At 51.8% G+C, this 12,623-nt stretch overlaps 1 protein-coding gene across 1 annotated transcript in view; it reads right to left on the reverse strand.

Moving 5' to 3' along the window:
• The window catches only part of LOC142295162 (N-acetyllactosaminide beta-1,3-N-acetylglucosaminyltransferase 3-like), a 97,899-nt gene extending 90,447 nt beyond the window's left edge, over positions 1–7,452 (reverse strand). The window contains exon 1 of the mRNA XM_075338245.1: positions 7,321–7,452. The gene's annotated coding sequence lies outside the window, so the exon portion shown is untranslated. The remainder of the gene's footprint in view (positions 1–7,320) is intronic.
• Between the last annotated feature and the right edge of the window lie 5,171 nt (positions 7,453–12,623).

Raw genomic sequence — 12,623 nt, forward strand, 5'->3', positions numbered from 1 at the left:
ACGTCCGGCACTCCCCAGCGGCGACAGATTTCCTGAAACGCGTCCGGGTGAAGGGACCATTCCCCTGCGTCCATGCCCTGGCGACTGAGGAAGTCTGCTTCCCAGTTTTCGACGCCTGGGATGTGAACCGCGGATATGGTGGATGCTGTGTCTTCCACCCACATTAGAATGCGCCGGACTTCTTGGAAGGCTTGCCGACTGCGCGTCCCTCCTTGGTGGTTGATGTATGCCACCGCTGTGGAGTTGTCCGACTGGATTCGGATCTGCTTTCCTTCCAGCCACTGTTGGAAGGCTAGTAGGGCAAGATACACTGCCCTGATTTCCAGAACATTGATCTGAAGGGTGGACTCCTGCGGAGTCCACGTTCCCTGAGTCCTGTGGTGGAGAAAAACTGCTCCCCACCCTGACAGACTCGCATCTGTCGTGACCACTGCCCAGGATGGGGGCAGGAAGGATCTTCCCTGAGACAATGAGGTGGGAAGGAGCCACCATTGTAGAGAGTCCTTGGCCGTCTGGGAAAGGGAGACTTTCCTGTCTAGTGACGTTGACTTTCCGTCCCATTGGCGGAGAATGTCCCATTGAAGTGGGCGCAGATGAAACTGCGCAAAGGGAACTGCTTCCATGGCTGCCACCATCTTCCCTAGGAAGTGCATGAGGCGCCGCAAGGGGTGCGACTGACCCTGAAGGAGAGATTGCACCCCTGTTTGTAGTGATCGCTGTTTGTTCAGCGGAAGCTTCACTATCGCTGCTAGAGTATGGAACTCCATGCCAAGATACGTGAGTGATTGGGTCGGTGACAGGATCGACTTTGGAAAGTTGATGATCCATCCGAAAGACTGTAGAGTCTCCAGCGTAGCATTCAGGCTGAGTTGGCATGCCTCTTGAGAGGGTGCCTTGACCAGTAGATCGTCTAGGTAAGGGATCACCGAGTGTCCCTGAGAGTGCAAGACTGCTACCACTGCCGCCATGACCTTGGTGAAGACCCGTGGGGCTGTCGCCAGACCGAATGGCAGAGCTACGAACTGAAGATGGTCGTCTCCTATCACAAAACGTAGAAAACGTTGATGTTCTGTAGCAATTGGCACGTGGAGATAAGCATCTTTGATGTCTATTGAGGCAAGGAAGTCTCCTCGAGACATTGAGGCAATGACAGATCGTAGGGTTTCCATCCGGAACCGCCTGGCGTGCACATGTTTGTTGAGCAGTTTTAGGTCCAGAACAGGACGGAACGAGCCGTCCTTTTTTGGAACCACAAAGAGATTGGAGTAAAACCCTCGACCCTGTTCCTGAGGAGGGACAGGGATCACTACTCCTTCCGCTCTTAGGGAGTCCACCGCCTGCCGCAGAGCATCTGCTCGGTCTGGATGTGGGGAGGTTCTGAAGAATCGGGCTGGAGGACGAGAACTGAACTCGATTCTGTACCCGCGAGACAAAATGTCTGTCACCCACCGGTCCTTGACCTGTGACAGCCAAATGTCGCAAAAGCGGGAGAGCCTGCCCCCGACCGGAGATTCGGCGGGAGGGGGCTGGAAGTCATGAGGTAGCCGCTTTGGAAGCGGTTCCTCCATTTGCTTTCTTGGGGCGTGCGTGAGCCCGCCAGGAATCTGAGTTTCTTTGCGTCCTCTGAGACCCTTTGGACGAGGTAAATGGTGTCTTGCCCGAACCTCGAAAGGACTGAAACCTCTGCTGCCACTTTTTCTGCTGAGGTTTGCTTGTTCTGGGCTGGGGTAAAGAAGAGTCTTTACCCTTGGACTGCTTAATGATGTCAGCCAATGGCTCGCCAAACAGTCTATCTCTAGATAAAGGCAAGCTGGTTAAACATTTTTTGGAACCAGCATCTGCCTTCCAGTCCTTTAACCACAAGGCTCTGCGCAAAACTACCGAATTGGCGGACGCCATTGAGGTGCGGCTGGTAGATTCTAGGACCGCATTGATAGCGTAAGACGCAAACGCAGACATCTGCGAGGTAAGGGACGCCACTTGTGGCACTGCTGGATGTATGATAGCATCCACTTTTGCTAAACCAGCTGAAATAGCCTGGAGAGCCCATACGGCTGCGAATGCCGGAGCAAACGACGCGCCGATAGCTTCATATACAGATTTTAACCAAAGGTCCATCTGTCTGTCATTGGCATCTTTAAGTGAAGCGCCATCCTCCACTGCAACTATGGATCTAGCTGCAAGTTAGGAAATCGGGGGGTCTACCTTTGGACACTGGGTCCAGCGCTTGACCACATCAGGGGGGAAAGGATAACGTGTATCCCTAGAACGTTTAGAGAAACGTCTTTCTGGGTGAGCGTCGTGTTTCTGGATTGATTCTCTGAAGTCAGAGTGATCCAACAAAGCACTCAATTTACGCTTGGGATAGAGGAAACGAAACTTCTCCTGCTCTGCAGCTGCCTCTTCTGCTGAAGGGGCTGGGGGAGAAATATCTAACAGCCTATTGATGGCTGAGATGAGGTCGTTTACCATGGCGTCCCCATCAGGGGTATCCAGGTTGAGAGGGGTTCCAGGAGTGGATTCCTGATCACTCTCTTCAGACACCTCACAGGGAGACTGATTGCGCTGAGACCCTGAGCAGTGTGATGACGTTGAGGGTCTTTCCCAGCGAGCTCGCTTAGGGTGGCTGGGGCTATCATCTGAGTCATAATCCTCAGCTTGTGAAGCCGGGGACCCCCTTGTAGTCTGGATTGGATCCAGCTGAGGGGGGCCAGAGGACAGAGACCTCGCCGTGTCCATAGACTGAGCCCCAGACATGGATTGCAAAGTTTCAAGGATTTTTGTCATAGTCACAGACATTCTATCAGCAAAAACTGCAAAGTCTGTCCCTGACACCGGGGCAGGACTTACAAGCGTCTCAGCCTGGGTCACTACCCCTCCGGACTCCGGCTGGCGAAGCAGCCCCGGATCGGAGCATTGCACACAATGGGGGTCATCGGAGCCTGCTGGTAGAGCAGCCCCACATGCAGCACACGCAGTGTACACAGCCCTAGCCTTGGCAGCCTTGCGTTTTGTGGATGACATGTTGCTGCTTCCTCAGAGCGATCTGGGTATCCAGCCAGGAAGCGACCTCACAGTGCAAGAAATAAATATATCTATATATCTGGTAGACAGTACACCAATACACAGTGAGGCACTAGAGGGGCCAGCACTGAAATGCCGCTTACCGCCCGCTTAAGAGCGGGTGTGTGGTCGCCAAAAAGCCCCCCCAGTCCAGGTCTCCCAGAGCCTGCGTCCTTCCTCCAGCCAGACTGCATGTAATGGCTGCCGGCGTTCTAGGAGAGGGAGGAGGACGGGCCCTGGGCGTTCCTGACTAAGAGCGGGAAGCCTGCTTCCCTCTGTGCCTAGTGAGAGGGCTGGAGCATGTAAATCAGGCTCCAGCCCTCGTCGCTGCTGCGAAACAGCGTCTCTCCCCTACCCTGATTGACAGGGTGGGGGCGGGAACGAAGCGGAGCTAGGCCGCAAAAAGCCGGGGACTAAAGTTATAAACGCCGCCGCCGTAAAAGCGCGGTCGGCGTGTCCCCGGCGCACCACAAGTCACAGCAGCGCCGCCCGGTCCAGTGGGGGTCGGCGCTGCGTTCCCACAACACAAAGTCCCCCAGTAAACTGTAGGAACACTAACTCCAACGTTACGGTCCCCGGCGCACTACAACACCCAGCCAGCCCGGAGTGTGTCTGTGCCTGCCGGGGACACAGAGTACCTGTAATGGTGCAGGGCCATGTCCCTGAACGGTACTCCAGCTCCGTATCCAGCAGGTTCAAATGGGTCTGTGGATGGAGCCCGGCGTCAGAGCTTTGAGGCCGGCAGGATCCCACTTCCACAGAGCCCTACAAGGGGATGTGGACGGAAAGCAGCATGTGGGGCTCCAGCCTCTGTACCAGCAATAGGTACCTCAACCGTACAACACCATCCACGGGTGAGACGGGAGCATGCTGGGGGCCCTATATGGGCCCTCTTTTCTTCCATCCGAAATAGTCAGCAGCTACTGCTGACTAAAATCTGTGGAGCTATGTATGGATGTCTGACCTCCTTCGCACAAAGCTTGAAAACTGGAGAACCCGTGATACCACGGGGGGGTATAGCCAGAAGGGGAGGGGCCTTGCACTTTTTGGTGTAGTGCTTTGTGTGGCCTCCGGAGGCAGTAGCTATACCTCAATCGTCTGGGTCTCCCAATAGAGCGCTGAAGAAAAAACTGCCTCCATTAAAGTGAATGGAGCTGCAAGCTACAGGCTATTAATAGCAGCTGTGATTGCTTGCTATAGGAACAAAGGACAGTCATAGTATAAGAAGCTTCTGTGTGAGGTAATATGATATCTGTGGAGAGACGGCTAGAGAGACAGACTGAGAGTGACACAGACAGAGAGACAGGCACAGAGAGAAAGAGGCACACAGTGAAAGAGACAGAGACAAATAGAGACAAACAGACAGATAGGAAAAAAAGCCAGACAGAATGACACACGAGACAGACAGAAAGAGACAGACAGAGGCAGACAGAGAAAGAGACAGAAAGATAGAGACAGACAGGAAAAAAAAAGCCAGACAGACAGAAAGACACACGGGGAAAGAGACAGACAGAGGCAGAGAGGGCAAGAGGCAGAGAGGGCAAGAGGCAGAGAGGGCAAGAGGCAGAGAGGGCAAGAGGCAGAGAGGGCAAGAGGCAGAGAGGGCAAGAGGCAGAGAGGGCAAGAGGCAGAGAGGGCAAGAGGCAGAGAGGGCAAGAGGCAGAGAGGGCAAGAGGCAGAGAGGGCAAGAGGCAGAGAGGGCAAGAGGCAGAGAGGGCAAGAGGCAGAGAGGGCAAGAGGCAGAGAGGGCAAGAGGCAGAGAGGGCAAGAGGCAGAGAGGGCAAGAGGCAGAGAGGGCAAGAGGCAGAGAGGGCAAGAGGCAGAGAGGGCAAGAGGCAGAGAGGGCAAGAGGCAGAGAGGGCAAGAGGCAGAGAGGGCAAGAGGCAGAGAGGGCAAGAGGCAGAGAGGGCAAGAGGCAGAGAGGGCAAGAGGCAGAGAGGGCAAGAGGCAGAGAGGGCAAGAGGCAGAGAGGGCAAGAGGCAGAGAGGGCAAGAGGCAGAGAGGGCAAGAGGCAGAGAGGGCAAGAGGCAGAGAGGGCAAGAGGCAGAGAGGGCAAGAGGCAGAGAGGGCAAGAGGCAGAGAGGGCAAGAGGCAGAGAGGGCAAGAGATAGGGAAAGACAGACAGACAGACACAGACAGGGAAAGAGACAGACAGAGACTGACAGGCCAAGAGACACACAGACAGAGAGAGATAGAAAGAGACAAACAGAAGCAGACAGTGAGAGACAGACAGACAGATACACACAGAAGCAGACAGGGAAAGAGACAGACGCTGCGTTTTGGATGCATTTTGAATGCAGAATGGATACATTTTTGACAGTGCAGTCCCACTTGGCTCTGCTACATCCTCAGAGAGCCTAATGTGAACGCACTGTCTGTCTAGCTGTCTGCTAGACAAAGCCGCGCAATCAGAATGAACGCTGATGAACTTCACACGACTTCATTGTCATCGCGCGGCTCTCTGTGACGCGGCCCGATTTGCGGTCACCGGTGAAGAACTCACCGGTGACCGCAAATCCCCTGAGTGACTGAAGTGAGCCGTGCGATCAGCGGTGCCATAACTCAGCTTACCCGCGGCCAGCTGGAGTCCTCCGCCCAATCACCGCAAATCACCTGAGTGAGGGCACCGCTGATCGCGGATCTCACTTCAGTCACTCGGGCGACTTGCGGTCACAGTTGGAGGACTCCAGCTATGGCCGACACGGGTCACCTGAGAGACTGAAGTGAGCTGCGCGATCAGCGGTGCCGTCACTCAGGTTACCTGCGGCAACAGCTGTAGTCCTCCATCTGGCCGCAGGTAATCTAAGTGACGTCATCGCCGACAGTGTAACTCACTTCAGTTGCTGCATGGAGCTGACAGAGCGGTTGTGCTCTACGGCCACTCCTGTCAGCTTCATGTAGCAGAGCTGGATGTGTCGTGGGACCTCTGTGGATTACGTCGGACCTGGAGGGCTGTTTGGGGATTTTAATAAAGTGGTAAAAGAGGGTGATTTTTTTTTTGTCTTTTATTCCAAATAAAGGATTTTTTCTGGTGTATGTGTTTATTTTCTTTAACTTACAGGTTAATCACGGGGAGTATCTCGTAAATGCCTGCCATGATTAACCTAGGACTTAGTGACGGTTATGGGCTGCCATTAACTCCTTATTACCCCGATTGCCACTGCACCAGGGCAATTCGTTACCAGCGTCCGCCGCTCTCTGCTGTCAGTGCCGGCTCCTGTTCTCTGCACTCCTAGCCACAGTACACATCGGGTTAATTACCCGATGTGTACTGTGGCTACGTGTGCAGGGAGCAGGGAGCCGGCACTGACAGCTGAGAGTGGCGGACGCTGGTAACGAAGGTAAACATCGGGTAACCAAGGAAAGGGCTTCTTGGTTACCCGATATTTACATTGGTTACCAGCGTCCGCAGAAGCCGGCTCCTGCTGCCTGCACATTCAGTTGTTGCTCTGTCGCTGTCACACACAGCGATCTGTGCTTCACAGAGGGAGAGCAACAACTAAAAAATGGCCCAGGACATTCAGCAACAACCAGCGACCTCACAGCAGGGGCCAGGTTGTTGCTGGATGTCACACACAGCAACATCGCTAGCAACGTCACAAAAGTTGTTCCTTAGCAGCGATGTTGCTAGCGATGTTGCTGTGTGTGACGTGGCCTTAACAATAATGAAGCAGAGCTTGTAAGCTCTATCCCACAAAGCAGATAAGTGCTATCGGCGACTGTAGCCAAGAGGACACTATCTTCACCATCAGCAGACTGACAGCCTATATGTAGTGGAGAGGTTATCTTTCTCACACAAATGGTGGCCACGTCATGGCTGTGCTGGCAAGATCACGACACACAGCAGTACCACTGGCACCAGTGGGAATTTAGAAGTGGTTTCCTCATGGTGCTAAGTCTTCACAGAATTACACAGCACCAATGATACGTTTGAAACCTTCTTTCAATTTTCATTCAAGCTTTTTCAGGTGAATGAGTTTTACCTCAAGTGTCTACATTGTCTGTGGAAATGCTGCACATTCACCCCTACCTCAGAGCTATGGGGGGCTCTGTAGCTGTCACACACGCTCATGTTTTCCATCACTCCTATATAGCAGTTCCCTTTTAGCTCACAGCTGCACTAGACACTAAAGCAAACCAGCACTTCTCACTAGTAAGTAACGGGCCGTCCATCTTTCCCCACAGCTACTTCACAGTTTCTCTCTCGGTTTTCCCGCCCTCAGAGACCCCCCTCAGAGTCAGGACCGTTGCACGTACCTAGCTCGTGTCCTTGCCGCAGGTGCCCACATTGGAGTAGAAACCGAAGTCTTGTGGTGAGGGGAGGAGTGTGCGAGTAGGAAGAAGCCGAGCAGCGCCGCGAAGAAAGAAGGTGGATCTGAGGGGAAACGCTTCCATTGTCATGAGGGTCAACCTTTGCCCCCTGCCTTGCTGCATATGAGTACTAAATAACTGTCAGGGCGTAGTAGTTCTTATTAATTGTCCTCACCTTCACTTCCTGTCTGCTTAGTGTCGTGTGTCAGTGTTTATTTCCTTATCTGAAATTACTCTGAACCATTTCCTCACATGAAAAATAAAAAAGTAACCTTTTCATTGACTTATTTCTGCATTTGAAACCACATTTAGCCCACCCTACATACATGCACCCCACCCTATTTATGTTGTGAGTACGGGTCAGTTTAAAAATAAAAAAAACAGCCAAAACTTTATATTTACCACAAACCAATAGTAAACCATAACAATCATGACTAGAGTGCTGATTTTATATATATATATATATATATATATATATATATATATATATATATGTATATATATATATATAGTACAGACCAAAAGTTTGGACACACCTCATCTCTAAAACAACTATTAATGCTACTTTCACACCTCCAGCTTGAGCTCTGCGGCTCAATCCGGCTGTGCAAGCTATGCAACGGATGCGGTGAAAACACCGCATCCTTTGCATAAGTTTTTCCTGTGCGGCCAGTCCGGTTTTTGCCGCTTGCGGCATGCTACTGAGCATGCGCAGTGGCAAAAACCGCATGCGGCGGCCGGATGCGGTTATTGCCGCATCGCGCCGCATCCGGCCGCCATAGGCATGCATTGAAAAATGCGCCGCATCGGCCGAATGCGGCGCGATGCAGTTTTTTTTGCCGCACGAAAAAACGTGCCAGGCAACGTTCCATCCGGCCGCCGCATCGGCTAAATCTGCCGCATGCGGCAAAAACCGGACGGAACGCAAGGCCATGCGGCACAATGCGGCACTAATTAAAGTCTATGCAGGAAAATCGCAACCGGCAGCAAAAAAAAACGGTTGCGATTTTCCTGCAAAGTGCCGGATTGTGCCGCATAGCAAAAACCGGAGGTGTGAAAGTAGCCTAAGAGGAGACTTTGTGCAGCAGGCCTTCATGGTAAAATGACTGCTAGGAAACCACTGCTAAGGACAGGAAACAAGCAGAAGAGACTTGTTTGGGCTAAACAACACAAGGAATGGACATTAGACCAGTAGAAATTTGTGCTTTGGTCTGATGAGTCCAAATTTCAGATCTTTGGATCCAACCACAGTGTCTTTGTAGAAAAGGTGGACGGATGGACTCTACATGGCTGGTTCCCACCGTGAAGCATGGAGGAGGAGGTGTGATGGTGTGGGGGTGCTTTGCTGGTGACACTGTTGTGGATTTATTCAAAATTGAAGGCATACAGAACCAGCATAGCTACCACAGCATATTGCAGCGGCATGCTATTCCATCCGGTTTGCGTTTAGTTGGTCCATCATTTATTTTTCAACAGGACAATGACTCCAAACACACCTCCAGGCTGTGTAAGGGCTATTTGTCTAAGAAGGAGAGTGATGGGGTGCGACGCCAGATGACCTGGTCTCCACAGTCACCAGACCTGAACCCAATCGAGATGGTTTTGGGGTGAGCTGGACCGCAGAGTGAAGGCAAAAGGGCCAACAAGTGTTAAGCATCTCTGGGAACTCCTTCAAGACTGTTGGAAAACCATTTCTGGTGACTACCTCTTGAAGCTCATCAAGAGAATGCCAAGAGTGTGCAAAGCAGTAATCAAAGCAAAAGGTGGCTACTTTGGAGAACCTAGAATATAAGACATATTTTCAGTTGTTTCACACTTTTTTAAGTATTTTATTCCACATGTTTTTATTCATAGTTTTGATGCCTTCAATGTGAATCTACAATTTTTAGAGTCATGAAAATAAAGAAAAATCTTTGAATGAGGAGGTGTGTCCAAACGTTTGGTCTGTACTGTATATATATATATATATATATATATATATATATATATACACACACACACACAATACAGACCAAAGGTTTGGACACACCTTCTCATTCAAAGTGTTTTCTTTATTTTCATGACTCTGAAAATTGTAGATTCGCGTTGAAGGCATCAAAACTATGAATTAACACGTGTAATGAAAGACTTAACAAAAAAGTGTGAAACAACTAAAAATATGTCTTATATTCAAGGTTCTTCAAAATAGCCACCTTTTTCTTTGATTACTGCTTTGCACACTCTTCGCATTCTCTTGATGAGCTTCAAGAGGTAGTCACCGGAACTGGTTTTCCAACAGTCTTGAAGAAGTTCCCAGAGATGCTTAGCATTTGTTGGCCCTTTTGCATTCACTCTGCGGTCCAGCTCACCCCAAACCATCTTGATTGAGTTCAGGTCTGGTGACTGTGGAGGCCAGGCAGGCCCAGACTGACCATAGGGCAATTCTGGCAAATGCCAGATGGGCCGGTCCTTGTAGTGGGTCGGTGCCTGTAGTGGCCGCTCTATGTGCAGTCTTTGCCGCTCTGCTCAGCAGTGTGCAGGCCGGGCAGCATTATCTGCCGTGTGCACACTAGCTGCAGCAGGACCAGGAGGCAGCGCGCTGCGCTGTGTCGGCCCTGCTGTGATAGTGTGCCTGGCATGCACACACTACTGAGGAGCGCGGCGGTGGCGGTACCAGTGACCGCAGCTTTCTCCTTCCTATTCAAATGTATTTGTGCCTTTCAGACGTAAATACATTTGAACAGTGTGCCGGGACTGGGCCCCGCCCCCGACGTGCAGCAACGTGATGAGTTCAGCACCTTGCTGACATCATCACAGTGCTGCGGGCGCCACACAGGATACATCAGGCAGCAGTAAGCGCTCCATGGAGGAGCCGAAGATTAAAGGTTTAATTAATAGGGATGAGTGGGGAAAAGCTGAGGACTCATAATGGGGAAACATTTGTGAAGGAACACAGCTTTGTGACAGGCAGGGGTGGTTACTGTATTCCGTGGGGGGGGGGAGGGAGGAGTGTGTAGTGATGGGATAGTGTATTTTGTGTGTGTGTAGGGGGTGATGGGGGGGTGCATTGTATTATGTCTGGGCAGGGGGTAATGGGGGGGTGCATTGTATTGCATGAGTATGTCTGTAAGGGGTGATGGGGGTGCATTTTATTGTGGGTGTAGGGGGTGTGCATTGTAGTGTGTGTGTGTGTGTGTGTGTGTATGGGAGGGGGTGATGGGTGTTGAATTGTATTGTGTGTGGGGAGGGGTATTGGAGGGTGCATTGTATTGTGTGTGTGTGGGGGGGGTGATGGGTGGTGCATGGTATTGTGTGTGGGGAGGAGTAATGGAGGGTGCATTGTATTGTTTGTGTGTGTGTGTAGGGGGTGATGGGGGTGTATTGTGTGTGGGGGAGGCGAGATGGGGGTGCATTGTATTGTGTGTGTGTGGAGGGAGGGGTGATGGGGGTGCATTGTATTGTGTGTGTGTGTCTGTGGGGGGGGTGATGGGGGAGCATTGTATTGTGTGTGTGTGGGGGGGGAGCAGTGATGGGGTGCATTGTATTGTGTGTGGGGGGAAAAGGTGATGGGGGTGCATTGTATTTTGTGTGTGTGTGTGTGTGTGTGGGGAGGGGTAATGGAGGGTGCATTGTATTGTCTCTGAGTTTGTGGAGGGAGGGGGTAATGGGGGGTGCATTGTGTGTGTGTGTGTGTGTGTGTGTGTGTGTGTAGGGGGTGATGGGGGGTGCATTGTATTGTGTTTGTGTGTGGAGGGGTAATGGAGGGCGCATTGTATCGTGTGTGTGTTTTTGGGGGGAGAGCTAATGGAGGGTGCATTGTATTGTGTGTGGGGGCAGGGGTAATGGGGAGTGCATTGTATTTTGTGTGGGGGGTGCTTTGTATTTGTGTGTGTGTGTAGGGGGTGATGGAGGGGTGCATGATATTGTGTGCGTGGGGGCAGGGGTAATGGAGGGTGCATTGTATTGTGTGTGTAGGGGGGGGTAATGGGGGGCATTGTATTGTGTGTGTGTGTGTGTGTGTGTGTGTGTGTGTGTGTGTGTGGAGAAGGGTTAATGGAGGATGCATTGTATTGTGTGTGTGTTTGTGTGGGGTGGGGGTAATTGGGGGGTGCAGTGTATTAGTGTGTGTGTGTGTGTATAGGGGGTTGATGGGGGTGCATTGTATTTTGTGTGTGTGTGTGTGGAGGGGTAATGGAGGGTGCATTGTATTGTGTGTGTGTTTGTGGGGGGAGGGGTAATGGAGGGTGCATTGTATTGTGTGTGGGGGGAGGGGTAATGGGGAGTGCCTTGTATTTTTTGTGTGTGTGGGGAGGGGATAATGGGGGGTGCATTGTATTGCGTGTGGGGGGTGCATTGTATTTGTGTGTGTGTCGGCAGAGGTAATGTAGGGTGCATTGTATTGTGAGGTGTGTGTGGTGAGAGGGGTAATGGAGGGTGCATTGTATTGTGTGTGTAGGTGTAATGGGGGTGCATGGTATTGTATGTGTGTGGGGGGAGGGGTAATGGAGGGTGCATTGGAGTGTGTGTGTGTGTGTGTGTGTGTGTTACAAAAGAGCAGTTTGGGGGGAATATATAAATAAATATTATTATTAAAAATAATAATAGCAACAATAATAATAAAAAAAGGGGCAATATGGGGGGATATTATGGAGAGAGGCAGTGTGGGGGTATATTCAGGGGTGGGATTCAGCCGGTTCTGTGCAGTTCGGGCGAACCGGTTGTTAAAATAACAGCCGGTACGCCGAACCGGCAAGAATCAGCGTCGCGACCCGGTTCTCTGTATTCATTTGTATTGGCGTCTTTAGGACGCCGATACAAATGAATCCCTGTACCACAGTTCAGTGGAGCCAGTTTGCTCTCTGACCCGGCGTCCGATGGTGTGATGATGCTGCCGAGGTCACGGCAGCGGGGTGAGATTACCTCACTACGCTGCTGCCTGTGAGCGTCACTATGCAGACTGTCGCGGAGGAGGACAGAGGAGAGGCCGCCGGCACTTGGAGCAGGTAAGCGCTCTGTAAGCCGAAGATGTGACTCTGCAGGGCAGGAGGAGGCCACATGGGCTCTGCAGAGCAGGAGGAGACCACATGGGCACTGCAGGGCAGGAGGAGGCCACATGGGCTCTGCAGGGCAGAAGGAGGCCACATGGGCTCTGCAGGGCAGGAGGAGGCCACATGGGCTCTGCAGGGCAGAAGGAGGCCACATGGGCTCTGCAGGGCAGGAGGAGGCCACATGTGCTCTGCAGGGCAGGAGGAGGCCACATCGGCTCTGCA

Source organism: Anomaloglossus baeobatrachus, chromosome 1, assembly GCF_048569485.1.
Source record: "Anomaloglossus baeobatrachus isolate aAnoBae1 chromosome 1, aAnoBae1.hap1, whole genome shotgun sequence".
Taxonomy (NCBI): Eukaryota; Metazoa; Chordata; class Amphibia; order Anura; family Aromobatidae; genus Anomaloglossus; species Anomaloglossus baeobatrachus.